This window comes from Lithobates pipiens, unplaced genomic scaffold (assembly GCF_037356315.1).
Source record: "Lithobates pipiens isolate NorthernLeopardFrog02 unplaced genomic scaffold, aLitPip1_a1.2 Scaffold_1, whole genome shotgun sequence".
Taxonomy (NCBI): Eukaryota; Metazoa; Chordata; class Amphibia; order Anura; family Ranidae; genus Lithobates; species Lithobates pipiens.
In genome coordinates this window covers 185434394-185458825 of record NW_027507685.1, presented here as the reverse complement: position 1 = coordinate 185458825, position 24432 = coordinate 185434394, and positions in this window count along the sequence as shown.

Sequence of the window (24432 nt, the reverse complement as noted above, 5' to 3'; positions counted from 1 at the left end):
ACACCAGAGTGGGGACACGGGCAGCGGGCTCAAAGCTGGGGATTACATCACTTTAGTCATGCCAATGAGTAGGCTCGGATGCCAGGGATCCCATCACCAAGAAGTGCAAGATGGAAGGCCAGGGCCAGAACAGGGCTGAAACCAACATCACCAGAAAGGAGACGAACCTGGAAGGGAGGTCATAATGGGTAAAGCTTGGTTGAAACGCACACCAGCGTGTATTGATGCCACTATGACAACGCATTTCGTATGCCTGCACCTTATCAAGTCATGTGACACTGTGCAATGTTCTGGTATTTAACCACTTCAGCCCTGGAAGGTTTTACCCCCTTAATGACCAGGCCGTTCGTTTGCGTTACTTTAACTGACAATTGCACGGTCATGCGACGCTGTACCCAAATAAAATCAATGTCCTTTGTGGGTTTTTTCCCACAAATAGAGCTTTCTTTTGGTGGTGTTTGATCACCTCTGCATTTTTATTTTTATTTTTTTGCGCTATAAACAAAAAAAGAGCAACAGTTTTGAAAAAAAAAAAAAACAATGGGGGTTATTTACGAAAGTCAAATCCACTTGGCACTGCAAGTGCACTTGGAAGTTCAATCACTCTAAATCTAAGGGGTAGATCTGAAATGTGAGTGGAAGCTCTGCTGATTTTATCATCCAATCATGTGCAAGCTAAAATGCTGTTTTCTATTTTCCTTGCATGTCCCCCTCGGATCTACAGCGACTTTACTTTCAAGTGCACTTGTAGTGCAAAATGGATTTTCCTTTAGTAAATAACCCCCAATGTTTTTTACTTTCTGCTATAAAACACATCCAATAAAAAAAACTTTAAAAATCCAATTTCTTCATAAATTTAGGCCAATATTTATTCTGCTACATATTTTTGGTAAAGAAAAATCCCATAAGCGTATATTGATTGGTTTACACAAAAGTTAGCACGTTTACAAACTATGGGATACAGGCAGTCTCCGAGTTACAAACGGGTTAGGGACTGTCGCTTTGTTCTTAAGACGGATTTGTTCGTAAGTTGGAAGCGCATGCACAGAACGGCAGAGACAATTTTTTCCGATGTTCTGTCAAGTAGCCACACATACTCAAAGGTCGTCTTCCGTTGTTCTGTCAAGTAGCCGCGCATGTGCAAACATCGTTTTCTGATGTTTTCCGATGTTTTTCAATGTTTTCCGATGTGCCCACCGACGTTCATAAGTAGGAGTCATTCGCAAGTAGGAGGTTCGTAACTCGGGGGCCTCCTGTATTTTTATTGCATTTTTATTTATTTTTACTAGTAATAGCAGTGATCAGCGATTTTTAGCGGGACTGCGACATTGCGGCAGACAAATCAGACACCTGAAACTTGGCATTTTTTTGGGGACCAGTGACTATATTACAGTGATCAATGATAAAAAATATGCACTGTTACTGCACTAATGACACTGCCAGGGAAGGGGTTAACATCAGGGGCAATCAAAGGGTTAAACGTCTCCCTAAGGGGTGTTTGCTAACTTTGTGGGGGTTGCTCTGACTTGGTGAAGATAGAGATCGGTGTTAGCAGTAGCTCATTATGTGACACTTACCTGCAGGAGAAGCCCGCGATGTCCATTCTTCACCCCACTTCGTTCCAGGGCCACAAACTCCGGCTCTGTGACTGGCCAGAGTCACGCAACGTCACTCCCGTGCAGGAGCCGCCTTTAAAGGCATGACCCGAGCTAAAAACGACACAGCGTGCCCTTTCTAACTCAGACGCATGCGCAGAAGAAATCAATGTTGCTGTGCAGGTCTGGGAGATATTTCAAGCACGTACAGGTAAGCCTTAATCTAGGCTTACCTGTAGGTTAAAGCGTTTACAACCACTTAAAGAATCTCTTCTTGGCATAGAAATATATAATTACACTGAACGCTACACAGTGTACATGTGAAAGATGCTTTTCCAAGTTAAAAATCTTAAAGTCAAGATTAAGATCATCATTGACACAACAAAACCTGGAGTCATTGATGCTCATTGCAGTAGAAAAGCAAGTTGCACTAAACATAAAGAGTGACAAAGATAAAATCATTGACGGATTTGCCAAGACATCACCTGAACTTAGCTCTTTACTGCTTTTGTAACATGCTGGTCAGAGAGTTTTATTTTTTGTATATTTTTTTTTTATTAAACTGTTGAGCTAATTTGTGGACATTTGGACATTTGTTGCACCTGATTTACTGTGTTAATTTATGAAAACCTTAATTTTGAAAATGTACCATTGTTGCACTTTCTGTAATGTTTTATTTTCCTTTAATTCCTATAATAAACATTTATTTTGAACATAGTGTAGAGAAATTCTTTGAATGCATGCAATGTGGGCAGTGCAATATGTAGATGGGACTTTGTGGGGATGTACCGTGTTTCCCCCCGAAAATAAGCCCATGTCTTATATTAATTTTGGGTACAAAAAATACACTAGGGCTTATTTTCAGGGGGTGTCTTAAAACGTTCCCTGTCTTCTCCCCCCTGTCAGGTCAGGAGTCGTTTTTTTTTTTTTTTGGGAGAATTAAAATGTCAAAATACTATCTTAGTTAAAAAAAAAAACTTATAGAATTCTGTGGTCTGTTTTATAGGGGGATTGTGCTGGTGTAGGGTGCTGTGTGTCTCCATTTGTGGCAGTTTTATGAAAAAAATACTTTTTTTTTTTTTTTTACAGCTCTGCTTGGGGATCACATGATCTTCCTCAGCTCTTCCCTGCTCCGAGATCCCTGCTGATGTCAGCCCGCTTTGAGAACTGCAGATGGAGGGGCTGCAGATGTCAGCTGGGAAGAGCCGCGATCCCCGCTGACGTCAGCCCGCTCCAAGCACTAAAGAGGGAGGGACCATCAGCCAGGTGGAGAAGGAGAGGAGAAGATCTCTGGCTGTTATAAATGGGGTATTTTACATGGTGCTGTTGCAGTGGGAGACACACTGCACTTGGGCTCTCTTTCCAAAACCAGATTACAGTTTTTTGCATTAACTTTACTATGGCTTATTTTCGGGGGAAGGTCTTATATTGCAGCCCTCCCTAATAAACAAGATAGGTCTTATTTTTGGAGAAACGCGGTAGCTTGAGCGTGGATGGAGACACATGGGTGGGGACACAGGGGGCACCATGATCTCCCTTTGCCTGGGGGCCCCATGAGCTGTCAGTCCACCCTGGTAATTTCCATATCTTCTTTTTTCAGTCAAGGCACCCTTTGGAATTTTGCACAAATCTCAAGACATCCCATTCTTAAACAGGCACTTTATTAAAACCAGTATCTCATGGGTGCAGGGCCGGACTGGCCTACCGGGATATTTCCCAGTAGGCCGCCTGCCCTGGGGCCGCTTTTGGTTGCGGCTGCATCCTCCGCTCTCTCCTGTGGATCACAGCGCTTCCTGGCTTTGTGTTCGGCGGCCGCGCTGTGACACGGCCCGCCACCCCATCACACTCTCCAGCCCCCCCTCCACAGTTCTCTCCACCCCTGTTCTTTCTGCCCCCCCTCCAGTTCTCCCTATCCTTCCCTAGCCACCATCCCAGTGCTATCCACTCTCCCCAGTGCTCTTCACCCCCCCATGCCCCCCAGTGCGCTACACTTCTCCCAGTGCTCTCCACCCCTCCCAGTGCTCCCCCCTAGTGCTCTCCACCCCTCCCAGTGCTCCCCCCAGTGCCCTTCACTCCCCCAGTGCTCTCCCCCGTTCTTCCCCCCCAGTGCCCTGTTCTCCCCCCAGTGCTCCCCACTCCCCCCACTGCTCTCCCCCTGTCCCCCCCCACTGCTCTCTACTCCCCCCAGTGCTCTACCCCCTGTTCTCCCCTCCCAGTGCTCTCCACCCCTCCCAGTGCTCTTCACTCCCCCCAGTGCTCCCCCCCCCTGCTCTACCGCCCCAGTGCTCTGTGCTTCCCCTCTGCTCTACCCCCCAGTGCTCTGTGCTCCCCCTGTTCTCCTCCCCCAGTGCTCCCCACTCCCCCAGTGCTCTCCCCCGTGCTCCCCCCTGTTCTCCCCCAGTGCTCCCCACTCCCCCCAGTGCTCCCCCCTGTTCTCCCCCCCAGTTCTCTGCTCTCCCCCTGTTCTTCTCCCCCAGTGCTCTCCACTCCCCCTAGTGCTCTCCCCCTGTTCTTTCTGCCCTCCCAACCTGCTCTCCAGTTCTCCCCATCCTTCTCTAGCCACCATCACAGTTCTATCCACTCCCCCCAGTGCTCTTCACCCGCCCCAGTGCTCTTCCGCTCTCCCCCCAGTGCTCTTCAACCCCCCTGTGCTCCTCCCGAGGGCTCTTCTCCCCCCTGTTCTCCCCTCCAGTGCTCTCCACTCCCCCCAGTGCTCTCCCCCCTGTTCTCCCCCCCAGTGCTCTCCACTCCCCCCAGTGTTCTTCCCCCAGTGCTCTTCACTCCCCCCAGTGCTCTCCCCCTGTTCTCCCCCCCAGTGCTCTCCACTCCCCCCAGTGCTCTCCCCCCTGTTCTTCCCCCCCAGTGCGCTCCACTCGCCCCAGTGCTCTCCCCCCTGTTCTCCCCCCCCCCAGTGCTCTCCTCCTCCCCCAGTGCTCTTCTCTCCTCCCAGTGCTCCCCCATGTTCTCTCCCCCAGTGCTCCCCCCCAGTGCTCTCCCCCCCGTTCTTTCCCCCCAGTGCTCTGCTCTCCCCCTGTTCTCCCCCCCAGTGCTCTCCACTCCCCCATGTTCTTCCCCCCAGTGCTCTCCACTCCCCCCAGTGCTCCCCCCACGCAGTGCTCTCCACTCCCCCCAGTGCTCCCCCTATTCTTTCCCCCCAGTGCTCTTCATGCCCCCCTGCTTCCCCCTGTTCTTTCCCCCCTCAGTGCTCTTCACTCCCCCCAGTGTTCTCCCCCCCTGTTCTTCCCCCCTGTGCTCTCCCCTCCCCCCAGTGCTCCCCGCCCTTGTTCTTCCCCCCCTGTGCTCCCCCCGAGTGCTCTTCTCCCCCCTGTTCTCCCCCCCAGTTCTCTTCACTCCCCCCAGTGCTCTCCCCCTGTTCTCCCCCCCCAGTGCTCTCCCCCCTGTTCTCCCCCCCCCAGTGCGCTCCACTCCCCCCGGTGCTCTCCCCCCTGTTCTCCCCCCCAGTGCTCTCCTCCTTCCCCAGTGCTCTTCACTTCTCCCAGTGCTCCCCCCTGTTCTCTCCCCCAGTGCTCCCCACTCCCCCCCAGTGCTCTCCCCCCCGTTCTTTCCCCCAGTGCTCTGCTCTCCCCCTATTCTCCCCCCCAGTGCTCTCCACTCCCCCCTGTTCTTCCCCCCAGTGCTCTCCACTCCCCCCAGTGCTCCCCCCCACGCAGTGCTCTCCACTCCCCCCCAGTGCTCCCCCCCTGTTCTTTCCCCCCAGTGCTCTTCATGCCCCCCTGCTCCCCCCTGTTCTTTCCCCCCTCAGTGCTCTTCACTCCCCCCCAGTGTTCTCCCCCCTGTTCTTCCCCCCTGTGCTCTCCCCTCCCCCCAGTGCTCCCCGCCCTTGTCCAGGCTGACTGGGGCCGGAAAATGGGTACGGCTGAAGGTGCAGGTGGCCAGGGACCACTCCATCTCACAGCAAAGAGATCCTCTTGAAGGAGCACCGTCCCCATCCAAAACGAGAACAGACCCTGCCTGCTGCTGCCCGTCATGGATATCCTGCTGGCATGCAAGGTACCGTACCGAGCATCAACAACGCACCTTCCCACAGACGGGGACTGCAGACTAGGACATGGGGCACAGGAGGGGCTGCATTCATTGGCACAGTGAGGCTGAATTCACAGCACAGTAAAGATGCATTTGATGGGCACAGTGAGGCTGTAATAATGGGCACAGTGAAGCTGCAATGGTGGCCACGGTGAGGCCGCTTTTGTGGGCACAGTGAGACTGCATTCACGGGCAGAGTAAAGCTGCATTTGGTGGGCCCCCCCCCCCCATGTTCTAAATTCCCCCTTGATGATTGTCCACTTACCACTTTTAACTGGAATTTGCATATATATATATATATATATATATATATATATATATCCCCCTATGTGATTTCATATCTATCTATACATATTCATATCTATACATTCTTCATCAAATGTGCTTAAAAATTAATGGTTTTCCCTTTCCCTTTGACATTTTTTCCAGGGCTGGATTTTATTCCCAGTCTGGCCCTGCATGGGTGTGCTACTTCATTGTCCAATCAAGAAGCCAGAGGTGTGTCTGCTGCTGCTTTGGGCTGAATTCAGGATCAAGAGGCCATCTTGGTGGAAATTGCAGCAGATAACCAAAACAATCAGGAGCTGGTGGCTGGGAGACAGAAGGTTGGCTCACTAAATGAGGATGACACCCTCCAAAAAGACAGAGAGACACACCGGCTTCTTGATTGGACATTGAAGTAGCAGTAAGTTACCCATGAGTAGCTGTTTTTCATGCTTAAGAATGGGATGTCTCGAAATTTGTGCAGAATTCTAAAGGGTGCCTTGACTGAAAAAAGGCTGAGAAACACTGCTCTAAGATATGGAAATTAAAGATCCTGAAGCCAGCTTAATGCAGCAGCACACAATGAGAAAAGACACACCACCAGCTTCCTGATTGGACAATGCAGTAGCAGCGGCACACCCATGGGACTCCATTCACAAAGCTGCCACACTGGCATGAGCTGTTCTATTTTAAATACTGGAACATTGCACAGCGTCAGTGCATTACTTGATAAGGCACAGGCACGCAATAACGCATTGTAAAGTGACATTGATGCACGCTGGTGTGCATTCCAACCAAGCTCTACCCATTACGATTTTGTTTCTAGGTTCGTCCCCTTCCAGTGATGTTGGTTCCTGGCCCTGTGTCTGGCCCTGGCTTTCCATCCGGCACTTCCTGGTGACCTGATCCCTGGCATCGACCTGCTCATTGATGTGGCTTTTGTGATGTCATCTCCAGCTTTAAGCCCACTACCCGAGTCCCCACTCTGGTATTTATACCAACATCCTGGCCCTAGTTTCCTCATACCAATGGCTCATCTCCTTACCATCCCCACCAAGGGAGCAGAAGACACTAGAACAGGCTAGAAGGCATACAAGACATTTCTTTCGGTAGGACCAATGGGTATCGTGTGTGTTTTACCACCCAGCTTTTGTACAGATGAATCTTTAGATGATATTCATATTGACTTATTGTTTATATATATATATATATATATATATATATATATATATATATTTTAATCTTTTTCATGCACCGAGGCTATTCTAATTATATAAATCTTAATTCTACATAATTAACTGAATTTTATTGACATGATATTGCATACATAATCACTGGTGAAGTTTTCATAATTGGTACTTCATTTAGCTCTAAGGGCTTTTTGTGGATAATTAGATATGTATATTCTATTTACAGTAAACGCCTCGCTCTGGAAGGCTCTATCCAACTCAAAGCCTCTTCTAAGTCATTCCGAACCACGATTGCACAGTGACATCAATAAGAACAATGCAGAGCCCATAGCCCTACATTGTATGTGAGAACCAAGAGGGACTTCCCACAACCTGGCGTGGAGGAGAGCTCCAGAGTAGAGGGTAAGGTAACTATTAGGCTGGCCATAGATGCATCAAAAATCGGCCAGTTCAGCAAGGATTGGCTGAATTTCGATCCATCTATGGGCGTTTCTGCTCAAGATAACGCAATCTAAGAATTGGCTTCTTTCGACTGGGAATGTTGGAAAATTTTCATTTGATCAGTGCTGCAGCCAATAGGCTGCAATAAGTCAAACAATAGACTCCTGATGTCTCTGTAAAGAGGAGCCGTCACCTGTCAATGCTATCACATAGGGGGGCTACTTTGTCCATTTGTAAATGCAATAAAGTTAAATGAAAAAAAGAGTTAAACATTTCCATTGTAATAAAACAAATAATAATTGAAAAAAAGAATTAAAACAACCTCTCTTACATAGAGCATGCATGCAATGCTGTATCCTGGCCTAGGCCATTGTGGCCCAGGCCTAGGACAGCACTTTGCAGGGGGGCAGCTTGGAAAGAGTCCCCACCGGTTTGCCCTGTTTATTTTTATTTTTTTACCACCCCTGTCCCGTTGCAGAGATTTCCCTTCACTTCCTGCCCCATAGCCAAACAGGAAGTGAGTGGAAATCTATGCAAATTAAGGGAATCCATTTTCTCAAACAAACATGCAATTATTACATTGAAAAATTGCTCCGGATGCAAAGTGTTTAAAAGCATACTTATCTACAGCATACTTAACCAGCCTCATAGAAGAGAATGGGATTTCTACTTTAAAGTCACTGTTATTGAGAAAAATAAATGTTTAGTAGAAGAGTGAATAGGCCCTAAAGCTGGAAATACATAATGAGATAATAAATCTACAAAATGGGTCCACAGAAGTCAATGATTTTTTTTAACAAGGAAATCCCACTACACACAACACAAATTCATAAGATTTCTTAAGGCCCCATTTATACCTTAGTAATACATAGCTCCCAACTGTCCCTGATATCGAGGGACTGTCCCTGATTTGGAGCAATGTCCCTCTGTCCCTCATTGCTCCTCATGTGTCCCTCATTTTGGTCTGATCTATATAGCTGTATATAAAATGCACCTTTTATTTATCAAAAAGTGTTTTCCAGTGCTAAACATTTCATCTGATTTATAAATTGCTGCATTTGTAAAATCCAAAAGCCAATATAAAGGAATAGTAGTGGTAAAAAAAAAGCACTTGTGGGTTTAACCAATCTTGTTTTTTTGTACAATTCTCCTTTAAGGGGGCGTCGCAATGGGGTGTGTCCTATGCCTGCCTACTTTTGCTGATAGATGTCCCTCATTCCAATCTCAAAAAGTTTGGAGGTATGGACACACCACTGTGTCACATGTGTAATGTGGCACATCATTGATTTTGAATGGGCTGTCATCACATCACAAAGCAGCAAATACCTGACCGAAAGCAAAATTGTATTCCCAATACATGTTATGAGTGTTGTGGTGTGCTGCAGGGAAAGTCCTGTAGAATGTGTGGCACCACAATGTACCGCACAAAGTGATATGCATTACAGGCAGTCTCCGTGTTGCGAACGGGTTAGGGACTGCCGGTTTGTTCTTAGGCCTGATTTGTTCGTAAGTTGGAAGCGTATGCGCAGAACGGAAAACGTCATTTTCCGATGTGCCTGCCGTCGTTCGTAAGTAGGAGTCGTTCGCAAGTCGGAGGTTCGTAACTCGGGGACTCCCTATACTGTGTATTGCAATACAGCGCAGTGCCACTCGTTTTTCAGTTGATCAAAATTCAGCAACTACAAAAAGTGTAGCTGCTGACTTTTCATAAACACACACTCACCTGTCACAAGGTCCAGCGATGCGGCCGTCCGAAGCCTCAGATCTCTCCCCGCCTCTATCACTAGTGTTGGCATCTGGCTGTGACAGCTTGCAGCTTCACAGCTAGGTGTGAGCTGCGCATGCGCACTTCACGCTGCGCATCCTGAATGGCCGAGCAATCTTCTGTGACCTGTGGGACCTAGAAGATTGCAGGGAGAGGGAGGGGAGAGGAAAAGTCGTCTAGGTGGCGTGGGCGGAAGTGGGAGCTGGGTACCTGTCAAGACTAGGTACATACTCCCCCGTCCCCAAAAAAAATGACATGCCAAATGCGGCATGTCAGGGGGTTAGGACTTATTGAAGCAGAAATTCCACTTTTGGGTGGAACTCCGCTTTAACCAGCAATAGATAATTCCTAAAACAGAAATACAGACAAAAGTAAAAGGATAAAAATCAAAGCCCAATTAAAAAATGCAATAACAAAAGCAACTTTTGCTGCAATATTCATGCTCGTGTCCTAGTGATTTCCCTGCAGTGCTTTTATTCTGCTGCACCATTCATCCCACTTCCTTTGATCTCAGCTACTACTGAACCATAGCTCCCAACTGTCCCTGATTTTGGAGCAATGTCCCTCTGTCCCTCTTTCCTCCCCCATTATCCCTCATTTTGGTCTGATCTATATAGTTGTATATAAAATGCACTTTTTATCTTTCAAAAAGTGTTTTCCAGTGCTAAACCTTTCATCTGATTTATAAATTGCTGCATTTGTAAATTTCATATAAAGTAATAGTGGTGGTAAAAAGAAAAAGGCATGTTTGGGTTAACACATTTTTTATGTATAATTCTCCTTTAAGCTAGCGTGGCAGGGGGTGTGTCCTATGCCTACATTGTTAATAGCTGTCCCACGTTCCCATCTCAAAAAGATGAGAGGTATGCCGAAGCTGCCCCAAAATATGATTGAACAGTGCTAGGAAAAGCCACACAGTGATAAGCTCATCTCTCTGTCGCTCTGCAGTCTCCTACTATTCGCATGCTTCTGGTCAGCACATGGAGTGATTGGCTTCTTGTGCTGTTTCTTTCTTGTACACTCCATCCCTCGTGTACAGAGACTGCAAGAGTCTGATACAGAGTTAAAGTGGAACTTCACTCTCTCATTCACAATTTAGAATTGTTTTTTTTTTGTACATTTGTACTATTACTTCCTGGTTTGTTGCCTAGGCAAATGATGTCACACATCCCAGGAGTCTTCAGGAGGGGTTTTCACATCTAAGCATGCCCTGGTCTGCATGCCTGAGCTAAGGACAGATGGATTCCATGAAGTAAATGCTGCAAAATCATTTGCCCTTACTCAAGATGGCCATGGCCAGAAATGCTACGGGGTGTTTTTTAGGGTGATTTCTCAGCACAATAAAGCACAGAGACATGCATGGATGAATGAACTGGTTTTCTCTGAATTAAAAATGAATTAATAAGAATGACTGTAGTACAATGCTTGCAAATACCTTTAAAGGATCACTAAAGATAAAAAAAATTTTTTAATAACAAACATGTTATACTTACCTCCACTGTGCATTGGGTCGTTTTGCACAGAGTGGCCCCGAACCTGGTTTTCTGGGGTCCCTCGGCGGCTGTCTTGGCTCCCCCCCCGCAAGGATTCAACAGTACTTGCAGGCGCGCTCCCGTGATACAGCCGGCAGCCATAGCCACTCACTGTATCACTCGCCTCCGCGTCATTATTTAAAGATTACAGAAAGACATTAATTTGGGTCTTTTATATCTACCTCAACGTCAACTTTAACCACTTGCTGACCAGCCGCTGTCATTGTACTGTGGCAGGTTGGCTATATTGCGCCAATCACCGTAGGTGTACAGCATGTGGCTAGAGCCAATGCACGTGGCTGACGGCCACAATGTCCACCGGCCACCCGCAAATGCTCTACAGACGGTCTGTCAATGTAAACAAACAGATCCCTGTTCTGTCAGGGGAGTACAGTGTGATAGTTTGTTCCTAGTGTTTAGGAACAGCGATCTCTCTCTCTCTCTACTCCCAGTCAGTCCCCTCTCCCCCACAGTTAGAAACACCTCCCAGGGAACACATTTAACCCCTTGATCACCACTAGTGTTAACCCCTTCCCTGCTAGTTTCATTTTTACAGTAATCAGTGCATTTTTTTAGCACTGATCGCTGCATAAATGTCACTGGTCCCAAAAAAGTGTCAAAAGTGTCCGATCTGTCCGCCGCAATGTCACAGTCCTGTTAAAAAGTGCTGATCACCACCATTACTGGTAAAAAAAAAAATAATAATAATAAAAAATGCCATAAATCTATCCCCTATTTTGTAGACGTTATAACTTTTGCACAAACCAATCAGTATACATTTATTGCGATTTTTATTTTTTTTACCAAAAATATGTAGAAAAATACATGATGAAGAAATTAGTTTTTTTAAATTTTTTGGGGGATATTATAGCAAAAAGTAAAAAATATTTTTTTTTTTTCAAATTTATCGGCCTTTTATTTTTTATAGCGCAAAAAATAACTGCAGAGGTGATCAAATACCACCAAAAAAAGGACTTTGGGTTAGTATGGTCCATCAGACAATTGTTGTCCAACTTTCGGCCAACAAATGGTTAGCAGGCTAGTAAATTTTAAGCGGACAACGGTCTGTTGTCAGATTTTCGTATAGCGTGTACACAAGTCCATTACACAAAAGTCCAAAGTACAAACACACATGCTCAGAATCAATGCTCACCAAGCAGAAGGGGCCCCAAGGGTGGCGCTCAAGAGGTGAAATTCCATGTAGTACACTACTACGTTCCTGTTTGTTGACCGACAATGACAAAATCAAGGCATACGCCCTTCGGACAAAAATCTGACGCTTTGTCTGCCGAAAATCCGATTGTGTGTATGAGGCTTTAGGGGGAAAATCTTTCCAGTCCTTAAGTGGTTAAAAAAACCTGTACTAACAGAAATATGGGGTTGCTTTCAGCAATTTTTGATTTACTGCCCAAAAACAAACATGTAGCAAATATAGCTAGAGTGAAGTCAGCTTGCTTGTTCCAGATCGGTGACTGAAGGAAACTGAAGTTATTTGACCAGTATGACAGCCAGGCAACTAAAAATTACAGACAAATAGGATATCAATGACAGTCTGACAGTCTACATAGGGTACCATTACCTACATAAACACTACTACTTTTACAGGAACATCTAAAAAAAATAGAATATCTTCAATTAATGAATTGAATATATATAATGAATGGCGCAGTGCATTGTGGTCATTCGGCAGGCTGAACAAATGGTTGAATGCCTCAATAGTGCAGTTGTTCATCAAATAGATGAACAGCCAATGTTCGGCCCAAACTCATGATGAACCGTTCGCCCAGTGCCGAAATAAGGTCACCTGGTGCAAAGATGCCAAACTGCGCCCCCCTTTCCCTTAGGGTTAGGGTCAGGGTGCCCCCTACCCCTGCAATAAACCATTGCGCCAGGGGCAGCCATCCCTCCTGCCCACCCCTTGTCCTGGCCTTGCGTTCGCCCATCCCTAGTCCACAGTAGTTAAGACACTAGGATGCAGAAATGACATGGGCAAAATAGATGCCCCCTGACAAGGCAACATCATTAGTGCCTTCAGGGAAATCTGAACTAGTCTGCAGGATCTTGCAATACTGTTGTATAATGCATGAATGGGATGCAGTGCAGGACTTCATGTGCCTTTTCTTGCACAGGCACTGTATACATTACATTTATCTGTTAAGAAAAAAACCTTCCACCCAGAATCTGGGGCAGAAAGATTTTTTTCTTTTTAACTAACAAATGTGCATAAAGCTGTACGGCAAATGTGCAAGATGAGGCGCATGACGTCATGCACTCCACCTCATGCATGCCCAGTGCAACAATATTGCAACATCTGGCAGATTAGGTAAGCGATCTACCTGAAGCCACTGATGATGTTGCCTGCTCAGCAGAAGTGTACATCATCAGTGCCTTCAGGGAAACCAGGAAGTGGACACAAATTGGTATGGTAATCCAAAAAGTAAAAAAAAAAATTGTGATAGGTGATTTTATATGGGCATGAAGCGATGCATGCTGGTATGGATTTTTGTAAAATGGAGGAAAGGTCTGCTTTAACTGTGCAAATAAAAAAATATCACAGATAGTACTCAACTGTTGTGTTATAAATGGGTTAATTACTTTCCAAAAATAATTCAACAAATATGCACAACAGCAATCATAGAAGCTGGCTGGCAATACGATTTTTAATTAATATGCACCTCACTATTTTCTTCTATTTATAGGAAATTTTTAATTTCAGATTTCCACTATCGTTCCCACCATTATCGCTTTCCATTGAACAAATGAAAGAATCATTTAATGTTCAGCAATGAGCCCGTTTGACGCTTAGGATTACAAGGGTATTAATAATAAAATATAAGGCCTTGGATATTACACAAAGTTCAGCATCCAAGAGAACACACACCGGGAGTTAGACAAAGCACCAGGCTTTCTCCCCTTGTTCCTTTTAAGCGTTTTATTCTTTTGTTTCAAGGAGATCATTTGCTCTCTTCTCTCTTTTGCTAAGAAAGTCACCTCATTATAACTTGAAAAATATCAGGATTAATTAGGCAGAATGGGAGCGCTAATGAGATCGTCAACAAGTCACCTCAGAGAAATGTGGATAACTCTGTACCATGGAGACAGTTTAGTGTAAAGTCAGCTTAGTCTGATGAGACAATGTGCCGCGCTGCCTGGAAATGTGTACGCAGGCAGATTATTTCTACAAAAATAGATGTTTTCAATGATTTATATTATAGCTCAGTTAATTTTTCTTTCCCAGGGTCATCTTAGAATGGACTTTTATATATTATTAGATGACAGACTAAAGACTATCTGGGACAAGGTCATGTAATTTTGGCTCCTTATGTTGCAGGATGACCTGCTAAGTGAGGGTTTTAAACGACTTTATTGGTGCTTTTTTTTTAATTTTTTTTACCAGCTCTAGTTTTGCCATCGCTATATTAAAAGGTCAGTCCCCAGTGCTGATATTACATTTTTGGATAATTGGCATCTGATCAAATCAAGTCATGGCTTCCTAAATGGCCATGAGACACTGGGAGCAAGATGCCTGCATCTGGATTTGAAGAAGTGTCCCTTATATTGTAAAGAAAGGACCTGCAGCTACCCCCATTTCATTTTTGAAAGAGCAGAGCACCTCAATAGCCCTAAAAACTAGGATGTTCTGATAGCCCTTCATCTGCTTCAATATTGCCCTATATGTGTAATGTATGCCCCATACACACGGGCGGGAATTCCGAGGGAAAAAGTCCAATCAGATTGTGTTGTCAGTAAATCCGATCGTGTGTGGGCTCTATTGGACTTTTTCTGTCGGAATTTCTGACGGAAAAAATTTGAGAGCTGGATCTAAAATTTTCCGACAACAAAATCCGATCTGACTTTTCTGATCGTGTGTAGAGAATTCCGACGCACAAAGTGGCATGCATGCTCAGAAAAAATTTGGAGACGAAACCTACTGGCTACAGGCCTCTACGTAGTCCCGTCGTACTTGATTTACGCCACCACGTTCTGAACGATTGGATTTTCCGACAATTTTGTGCGACTGTGTGTATCCAAGACAAGTTTCGGACAAAATTTGTCTGAAAAAAATGTTGTGGTCGGAATGTCTGACCGTGTGTATGGGGCATAATAGACAACATCACTAACAATGTTTCTGCTCTTCTGGATCCTTGACCCTGGAGTGCTAGAGGCACCACAGATTATTTTCTTGTCTACTTGGGAAGCTCCTATTTATATAGGACCATATTTAATCAAATCAAGTCATTACTTACTACCCTGGGACAATTTAAACCTGAGGTGGGATCATATTGGTGTAATTCTTCATTTCTTTTTTTAAAAACAGTTGTAGAGTTACCAAGTTTTATCCAAGTGAGTCCCATGGCAGACAAGGATACCAAAAATCCTTGAGCACAGATTTTTATTCAAGTGGGCCCCACAGCAGACTAATCTTCCAGATACACACATGTAGGGTGGCACGGTGGTTTAGTGGGTAGCACTCTCACCTAGCAGTAACAAGGGTCGCTAGTTCAAGTCCCAACCACATCATTACCTGCCTGGAGTTTGCATGTTCTCCCTGTGCCTGCGTGGGTTTCCTCCAGGTACTCTGGTTTCCTCCCACACTCCAAAGACATGCTGCTAGGTTAACTGGCATCTATCTAAATTGGCCCTAGTATATGAATGTGAGTTAGGGACCTTAGATTGTAAGCTCCTTGAGTGTAGGGAGTAGGGACCAATGTGAATGTACAATGTTATATGTAAAGCTCTCCGTAAATTGACAGCGCTATATAAGTACCTTAAATAATAAATAAGTTAACTTTCTGGGGGTTAGTCCACTTAAAATTTGTAATTTAGATCTGAGTAATGTAAATGGCTTTTTATTGTTCTTGATTAAGCTAGCAACAACATTTCTACTTCTCCGTCAATTCACTGACCATGACGTCCGTATTATGCATCATGGATTTTGCATTGCATTTTATTGTAGGGTAGAGTGAGAAACTGTGGCTGGGTGATTTTACTAATGGAACCCATAAAAGGCGAATGGGTTTTTCAGAACCAATTAGTATTTAAAATGTAAGCTTTGACTAGCTTGGCACTTTGCCATACAAATTGCAGAGACCATCACAATATTGGTCTATTTCCAACTCTGCAACAAAGCAAACAAAATAATGTTGTGTATTAATAGTTTGCTTTTTTCTTATTTAAAGGACATACACTGTTTTCAAAATGGTAATAAATGCACCCACATTAATAAAGTAAAACAATAGTGTTTTCTAAAACATTTTCACTGAAGCCTGCATAGCTTTGCAACCACTATCAGTGCATCACATAGGAAATACACAGGCTCCTGTAACTCTTCCCGTAGCTTCAGACCCCTACAGTGATATTTTCTGTTATGGGACTGGTGCTGTAACATCATTGCACTACAAGTGCTGTAACATCATTGCACTTGCGCTTCATTGGGATTCCTGTGAATGGAATGGATGATTTGACTGTGCAAGTGGAGCCACGCTAAATTCAAAAGAAAACAAGACACTCCAGGGCATATGGTAAGGGGGTGGTTTAAAGGTGGGGGACTGGGGAATGTGACCTAAATATGAGTGTGACATGAAATACGGTCACAAAAGTGAACTATGCTTTTCAGCCAGACAAGTGACTTTGTTATGAATATCTTTAGTTTTCTTTCTTTCCCTACAGTGCTCACTGAATACTGATCGGCTTTATTTTATCTGTTGTCATTTAAAATGGAGTTTATATGGCCGTTCTTATTGCTGTCCTGAAATGCCCAAAAGCAGATGCTCAAATCTCCACATCCAAATATTTACTGGGCCAGCAAAAAAAAAAAAAAGTAATTAAAATGTAAACCTTATTTCCAAAAAGCAAAAAAAATCACGTGGAATATTTTCTAGAGTGGACAAATGATGCAAATTTCCGTGACCCTTGACTGGCTTCACCCTTTGCCATACAAATAGAAAAGGCCATCACAACATAATAATGTTGTTTTATTAATGGTCATTTCTTTTCTTGTTTAAGCCAGGCAAGTAACTTCTTCTTGAATATTTCCATTTGGTTTCTTACTCTACAATGCTCACTGAATACCGAACAGCTTTAAGTTTATCTGTTGTCATTTAAAATGGAGATCGTATCACCTTGTCCATTGCTATCCTAAAATGCAAAAAAGCTGAAGTTCACATCTCCACATCCAAATATTTACAGGACCAGCGAAAAAAGTCATCATTTAAAATGAAAAGCTTATTTCCGAAAAGCAATAAATCCCTAAACACTTGCAATATTTTCTGAGTGGACAAATGATGCAAATCGGAATAACTCAGTTCCCTGCCCTCAGCTGAATATTTGGAGAGTTTATGTTCGTAGAACTAGAGGCTATTACTGTACTGTGTATTTCTTGCCTTAGATGAGATTATGTTGATAGGATGGTCTATTTTCCTACCTTATGCTTTACAATATTCTGGCCATGAGGCATTTGTGGACTATTTTAAATATGCACTTGGGGAAAAATGAATCTTTGCGAATTACTCATAAGCCCTCTGTAGGTAGTGATCCCTATAATGAAGTGACGGGTTAGGGCTTGTATATCCCTTTGCTTTGCTTTTGTCCATCTAAAGTTACTGTTTTCACAGCCAGGTCCTTATGAGATAATTAAGCCAAGCACAGTCATATAACAATTATGTGCAATGTAGGGTTGCAACTGAACAATAAAACTTGATAGGACTGGGAAGAGTAGGCAAATGGGTTGGCTACCTTGGTTGCCTCAGCAGGAGGGGAGGACCTGCAACTTATGAAATTAAGTAGTTCACAGCTCATGGGGAAGGAGAATGCATATCTTTTATACAATACAACTTAACTTGAATTCGGTACGATGGGTCATAGATGTATAAAACACAAGACAATTCCATAGCTCAACTCACCAACCAGTCTGCTGACCAACCAAATTAACCTGTCTAACCATCTGTTAAAAGCAGGGGTTTAGTTAGCACAAATTTGCAAACGCATCTGAAAGCTGCCAGGCCTCATCACGGCACCCTGTGTTGCTTTCAGTCCTAACACTACAAATTTATAAGTATCTCCACAGTGGAAGCACATGCATGGAATGGATAGATGTGGGGCAGGTGAGCCTGGAGACTGCCCAAGCCCCCTTAAAGGAACAGGAGCACACTGGACACCCAGCAAGAGCACAATGGCAGCGAAGGTGCCCAATGTGTCCCCGGACCATATATAGAAAAAACAACTAGCCACTGCCCACACCTATAACTGGTCTTCACAGTGAGGAGCCCATGGATGGCATATACATATAAAACAAAGACAATTCCATAGCTCAACTCACCAACCAGTCTACTGGCCAACCAAATTAATCTGTCTAACAGTCTGTTAAAAGCAGAGGTTTAGTTATCACGGCACCCTGTCACCTGCTTTTCGAATGTAGATTATAAAAGGTAGAAATAGGTAATAAAAAGAAGCAGTAGTCCTTCACACAAAAAAGTGTACTGTTTTAGACAGTATTATATCAGCTTTATTTTTTAATCTATATGTGATATAGCTCTGTATATTAGATAAATTGTATATTACATAGTTGGTTAGGTTGAAAAAAGAAGTTCCAACATTTGGTCCGCCATGCAGTCTAATCTTGATGTGTGTCACCGGGCGTACATAAAATAAATCCTTAAGGTTATATTAGCACTAGGATTGCCCACATTTGCCCTCTATGCCAGGATTCCCTCTGTATGGTCTTAGCAGGAATGATTCTATACGCCAAGACAGAGAGTATATTTATAATTATAGAGAGAACTAAAAAATTGAGTCATTAGCTACCTATAAACCAGCCTCCTGTCTAGTCAGTGACCTCAGACTGACGTGAATAAGGATGCTATGGGGAAGCATTTATGATAACTGATCTCTGTAATAGTTAACAAGAAAATGACAGTTGTATTGCTGACAAATATTTTGAGGCATACTTGGGAAGAACCAACCTTTAACTGTCCACACACCCCAAAAAATCAAAAATTAAATCCAAGATAACAGCTCCTATTATGAGGATAAATAGATCTCTAATGTCTTCTAAAAACCATCAAGGAGCACCTTGGCCATTCCTGAACTACTCTACCATTTGTGATGCCAAGGAGATGCTAAAGGGTTAACTATATCTCGAAACAGTATTTTGCTCCGTGTTACATGCCTGAGTGCTTTCGGTGACATGCAATATACCGCAGTCAGATAATCAGCAACCAGACAAAAAGCCTGTGCGCCTTTTGTTTATTAAAACACCCCGGAGGATTTACAGGGAAAGAGAAATTGTGACGTCCCTGCTGTTAATTAAGGCTGCAGAGAAGATTTTAAGCTGAGGCGCTGTCTCACCTCAGTGCTGAAGCTATTAAGGCAGATGGATACACACAGAGCGCTCGCACATTTGTGAAGCTTTTAGCTTTTCCAGCATGCAAAAAAAAAGAGAAGAGCCCGGGCGACAGATTTAATAGCAATAATGAAAGGTGGATGTGATTATTAACGTTAAGATAGCAGCATTAGCATGTAAGCAGAGCCACCCACAAGTGTTTATACATGGCTTATACTGTACCTCTCCTCTACTGTTCCTGTCAAGAAGACGCTATTAGACTGTGAGCTCCTTGATTTCATATACAGGACATTACATTTGGTTCTGCAGTGCTTTTTACCCATTAGAGACTTCAAATGTGAAATTTGCAAGAATCTGTTTTGTGACCAGTGGTGGCCCGTAATGCAATAAAAATGAGAGCCACCCCCCATCTATGCATCTAGACCCCTAATCTACATGCCGGTCGTGGGGTGTGTGGATTACAATCGTTTTTTTTTTTAAGCACGTGATTAGAGCCAGAGCTATAATAGGCTTCAAAAAAGGGTGGGCCCGGGGCACCCAAACCCACCCAGTTGTGTGACAATAGCGGAAGAATATTTGCTATTGTCTTCCTGATTTTCCACCCGGCCAATCATGAAGCGGACCAATTGGCTGAGTCTCGTCACCTGATTGACTGAGAGGAGAAGTGAACCCAACCTACCAGGGGGGTTGGGGGTGTGAGTGACCCGACTGACCAGGGGGTAGTTGTGGGTGCATTGTTTGCCGCTCCCCCCCCCCCCAAAAAAATATACCACCAGCCTCCACTGTTTATGACAAAGGACACCTAGCATCAGGCTTCACCATGATTACTTTATTCTTCAGCCCAGCAAGGCAAGAAGGGTTCTTTCAGATGGTTGGCTGGGTTGGCAAAAAAAAACTGGTTCTGCCAACCCCTGGCTGCCTACCCGAATTCCAATAGTACAGGATGCTTTGCTTCATGGCCTTTTTAACTCTTGGTGTTATGCCTAATAGGTAACACTATTGAGTTCAGTGGGGCTGCAACGCAACCATGAGCCAATCTGTCAGGCTCCAGATCTAAACCTGGGACTTCTGTGGTCTCTGGCTGCAGCTCTTCTTGCTGTGCCACCTGAGTTGCTGGACAGTTCCCTGCTTGATTCCTTCGACAACCTTGCATTCTACCTTATTTCTGCTAAACTTTGAATTTTACTCCTCCCATGAACTTCCTGATTTAAGCCATGTCTCCGCACTTCCTGTTTGCCAGATTATTGTGCTCTTTCCAGCCAATATCTTGCTCTTTGCATACCTGCTGCTGTCCTTCTATTCGTTATTGACCCTTAGCTTGTTCAATGACTGTGTCTCCATCCGATCCCATCCAGCTACAATTCATTACTGATATTTTGGCTTGTTTGTCAACTATGCTTCTGCTTGTTCCCTATCTGCTTCATCCATTGTGTGACCCCTGCTTGCTTTTTTCCACTATTCAATCCAGAAGGCCACGACTTGGCATTAGCAAAGCCCATGTCCACCATCAGGAGTTCTGGTGAAGACCGGCTAGTGCTTACTTCCTGCATCTCAGATGAGCCCGAGTCATCCACTAGGGGGATCTGCTTGTATATTGCCAGCTGATTACTTGTGAACCTTTCCACTGCTATAGCCTCTGGCCTCCAAGCCTGATCCCGAACCATGACACAAATGCTTGGCTCACGGTCAGACATTATAAAATTGCTGTTCAGCAATTTAGAAATACAGTTTTTTTCAGAGGCAATACCTCAAGTTTGAAAGAAGCCTAACGCCGCGTACAGATGATCAGATTTTACATCAACAAATGTTGGATGTGAGCTTGTTGGCAGAAAGTCCAACCGTGTTTATGCTCCATCGAACATTTGTTGTGGGACTTTCCACCACCAAATGTTGGCTAGCAGGTTCTCAAATTCCGATCGTATGTACACAAGTCCTTCGGACAAAAGTCCACACATGCTCCGAATCAAGTACAAGCCAGAAGCATCTTGTACGTCACTACATTCATAGATGTTGACTAGCATTTGTGTGACCGTGTGTATGCATGACAAGTTGGAGCCAACATCGAACTGGTGCTGCGTACAGCCACCCATAGACATTAATTGCTGTGTGTGGCAGTACTCAGGTATATGACAGTGCTTACTTAAAAACAAGTGTATCGTATGATCATGTAAAAAATGTAACATTTATAGCGTACAGGCATATGCAAAAAAATAAAAAATGTATTTCTTGCATGCACTTGTTTGCCATAAGTGTTTTTGATAGCTCAGACTTTTATCCAAGCAAAGCTGGGTACAGCCATTAATGCATTTGAGAGATGTTACACAGCATTTGGACTCTCTGGGCTTGGGAGGGAAAACGCATGAGCAAAAGGCCTAACTGAACCACACTTTGCATAACCTGGATAAGTCATGCAAATGTAACAATTTGTGCAGCTAACAGTCATTACCGATAAATATCAAAATCACTTACTTCCTTAATCACTTGCCTACTGGCCACTTTTACCCCCTTCCTGCCCAAGCCAATTTTCAGTGCTGTCACACTTTGAATGACAATTGCGCGGTCATGCAACACTGTACACAAATGAAATTATCATCTTTTTTCATAATAGACGTTAAGAAAAAATTTTTTTGAGAGAAAAGGAATCAAATCAACAAGGATACCACGTCCCAATAGTTATAAAAGAGAAAAAGAAAGGGGCCAAGAGAGGGGCTGGGGAATCACCAACCCCTGGGACTTTTAGGGTATCAAATCACAAAATCTGAAAAATAGATAAAAAATGTTCCTGAAGAAGCTCTAATTGGGGGAAACATGTTGAAAAATGCAGCTTTTTCCTTTTCTTGTATGGACAAAAGTCGGGTAATCCTGAAACGCCTTTCTACGCTATAATGGGCAAAATTGTTTTTATGAATGTATAAGCTATATTATTTGTTTTGTATAATATGAATAACATTTATATCTTTTTATCTATTTTTCTGATTTTGTGATTTGATACCCTAAAAGTCCCAGGGGTTGGTGATTCCCCAGCCCCTCTCTTGGCCCCTTTCTTTTTCTTTTTTATAATAGAGTTTTCTTTTGGTGGTATTTAATCACCACTGGGTTTTAAATTTTTTGCTAAATAAACAAAATCTAAGGGGTGTAATTCAATTGTAATGCATTAGTTAACAATTCTGCACAATTTGCAAACTCATTATATACTGCTGGAGTGAACAATCTAATATGTTATTTATTATTACATTGAGGTATGAACATGCACTACAGACCATTGTTAATTTTGAAGTCAAATTTCAATTTAGTTTTACCGTATATACTCGAGTATAAGCCGAGATTTTCAGCCTCTTTTTTGAGGCTGAAAGTGCCCTCCTCGGCTTATACTCGAGTCATCGCCGTCTGCCTGCCCGATCAGCGTGTCGAGCAGACAGACGGCGGCCATTCTACTATTCAAAAGCCGCGCCTCCCTCTCTGTGATAGGCGGAACACTCAATTTCCCAGCAGACAGTGTTCCGCCTATCACGGACATCCGCTCATTCTCATACTATGGACGAGGATGAGAGGATGTCCGTGATAGGCGGAACACTGACTGCTGGGAAATTGAGTGTTCCGCCTATCACAGAGAGGGAGGCGCGGCTTTTGAACAGAGGAATGGCCGCCGTCTGCCAGGAGGAGAGCGTGGCACACAGAGGCTGCAGATTGGCACAGGTAGGCAGGGATGGACGGACAGCACAGTAGAGTGACGGACGGGACACAGGGACACAGCGACGGACGGGACACAGCGACGGACGGGACACAGCGACGGACAGGACACAGCGACGGACGGGACACAGGGACGGACGGGACACAGGGACGGACGGGACACAGGGATGGACACAGGGACGGACGGGACACAGGGATGGACACAGGGACGGACGGGACACAGGGACGGACGGGACACAGGGACGGACGGGACACAGGGACGGACGGGACACAGGGATGTCTCACCCTCGGCTTATACAGGAGTCAATAGGTTTCCCAGTTTTTTGGGGGTAAATTGGGGGCCTCGGCTTATAATCGGGTCGGCCTATACTCGAGTATATACGGTAGTCTTAGTCTTTTGACTAAAATTGCATTCTAGTCTTTTGCTAAAATGCCATTTTAGTTTTAGGCGTATTTTAGTAATTTCAGTTGTTTTTATATTCATTTAGTCGACTAAAATGTTTTAGTCAACAAAATAAAACCCTGGCCTGCAGAGCTTCCTTCCCCCCCAGCTAGTGGTTTAGTCTTATTCAGTCATAATTGTGTGGTTTTGTTCCTTCATCTATAATATCTAAAAATATGTAACAGCACTTGTCTTGATGCAAAAAACAGGGTTCACTTTTTTCCTCCCATACTACCTTTTAGCGAGCACCTTTTGGAGAAAAAAAAAATTGTGAATCTACTATATTTATATACAGTAAAGATAAATAAATAAACAAAAATAAAATTATATATATATGTAGCACTGACCCCCGAAGGAGCTTCTGGTTTTATTTGGGCCTGCACTCTGCTAGTATCAGAGAAGTACTTACCGAGGCCGAGGTGCCGAGAGCGGCTCGCCCTTGCGACTAAGCGCAGTTCGCCCCCTTGAGGTGATACAGAGAGCAAATGGCACAAAGAGGCACAGGCAACCCAGGTGGCAGGGGAAGCCTTTGCGTGAAGGTCTGGTAGAGATGGACACCTTGTGTAGCAACTGGCTGGTAGCTGTAGAGGGTGGAACGCCCGGCTGAGGGTCAAACACTGACAGTCCTAGATACAGGCACAGGCTCAGGTAAGGTGTCTAAAGCCCCATACACACTATCAGATTTTCTGCTGATTTTTTCCTTCAGATTTACCAAAACCATGTAGTGCAAGGACCTGCCTGACTGCATACAAATTGAAACTCCTAAGGTTTGACCTCATATTATATGGTTTTGGTAAATCTGAAGGAAGAAATCAGCAGACAATCTGATAGTGTGTATGGGGCTTTAGGGAGACACAAGCAAGTCAGAGTCACAGGCCGTGGGTCAGGGCAGGAGACAAGAGCAAGTCCGGGTAACCGGCAGAGGATCAAACACTGGAGAGAAGCGGAGTCCATATAACAAAGCCGAGGGTCAAGTCCAGGAGATAAGCAGCAGCGTCAAAGAACAATCCGGGTCACAGCGGGTAATCAGATGCACAAACAGGTTTTCAGGCAACAGGAGCTGAAGAAAAAACAGCAATTGATGTGTGCGCCAGAGCAGCTTTTATAGGCCGCCAGGGGGACGCTAAA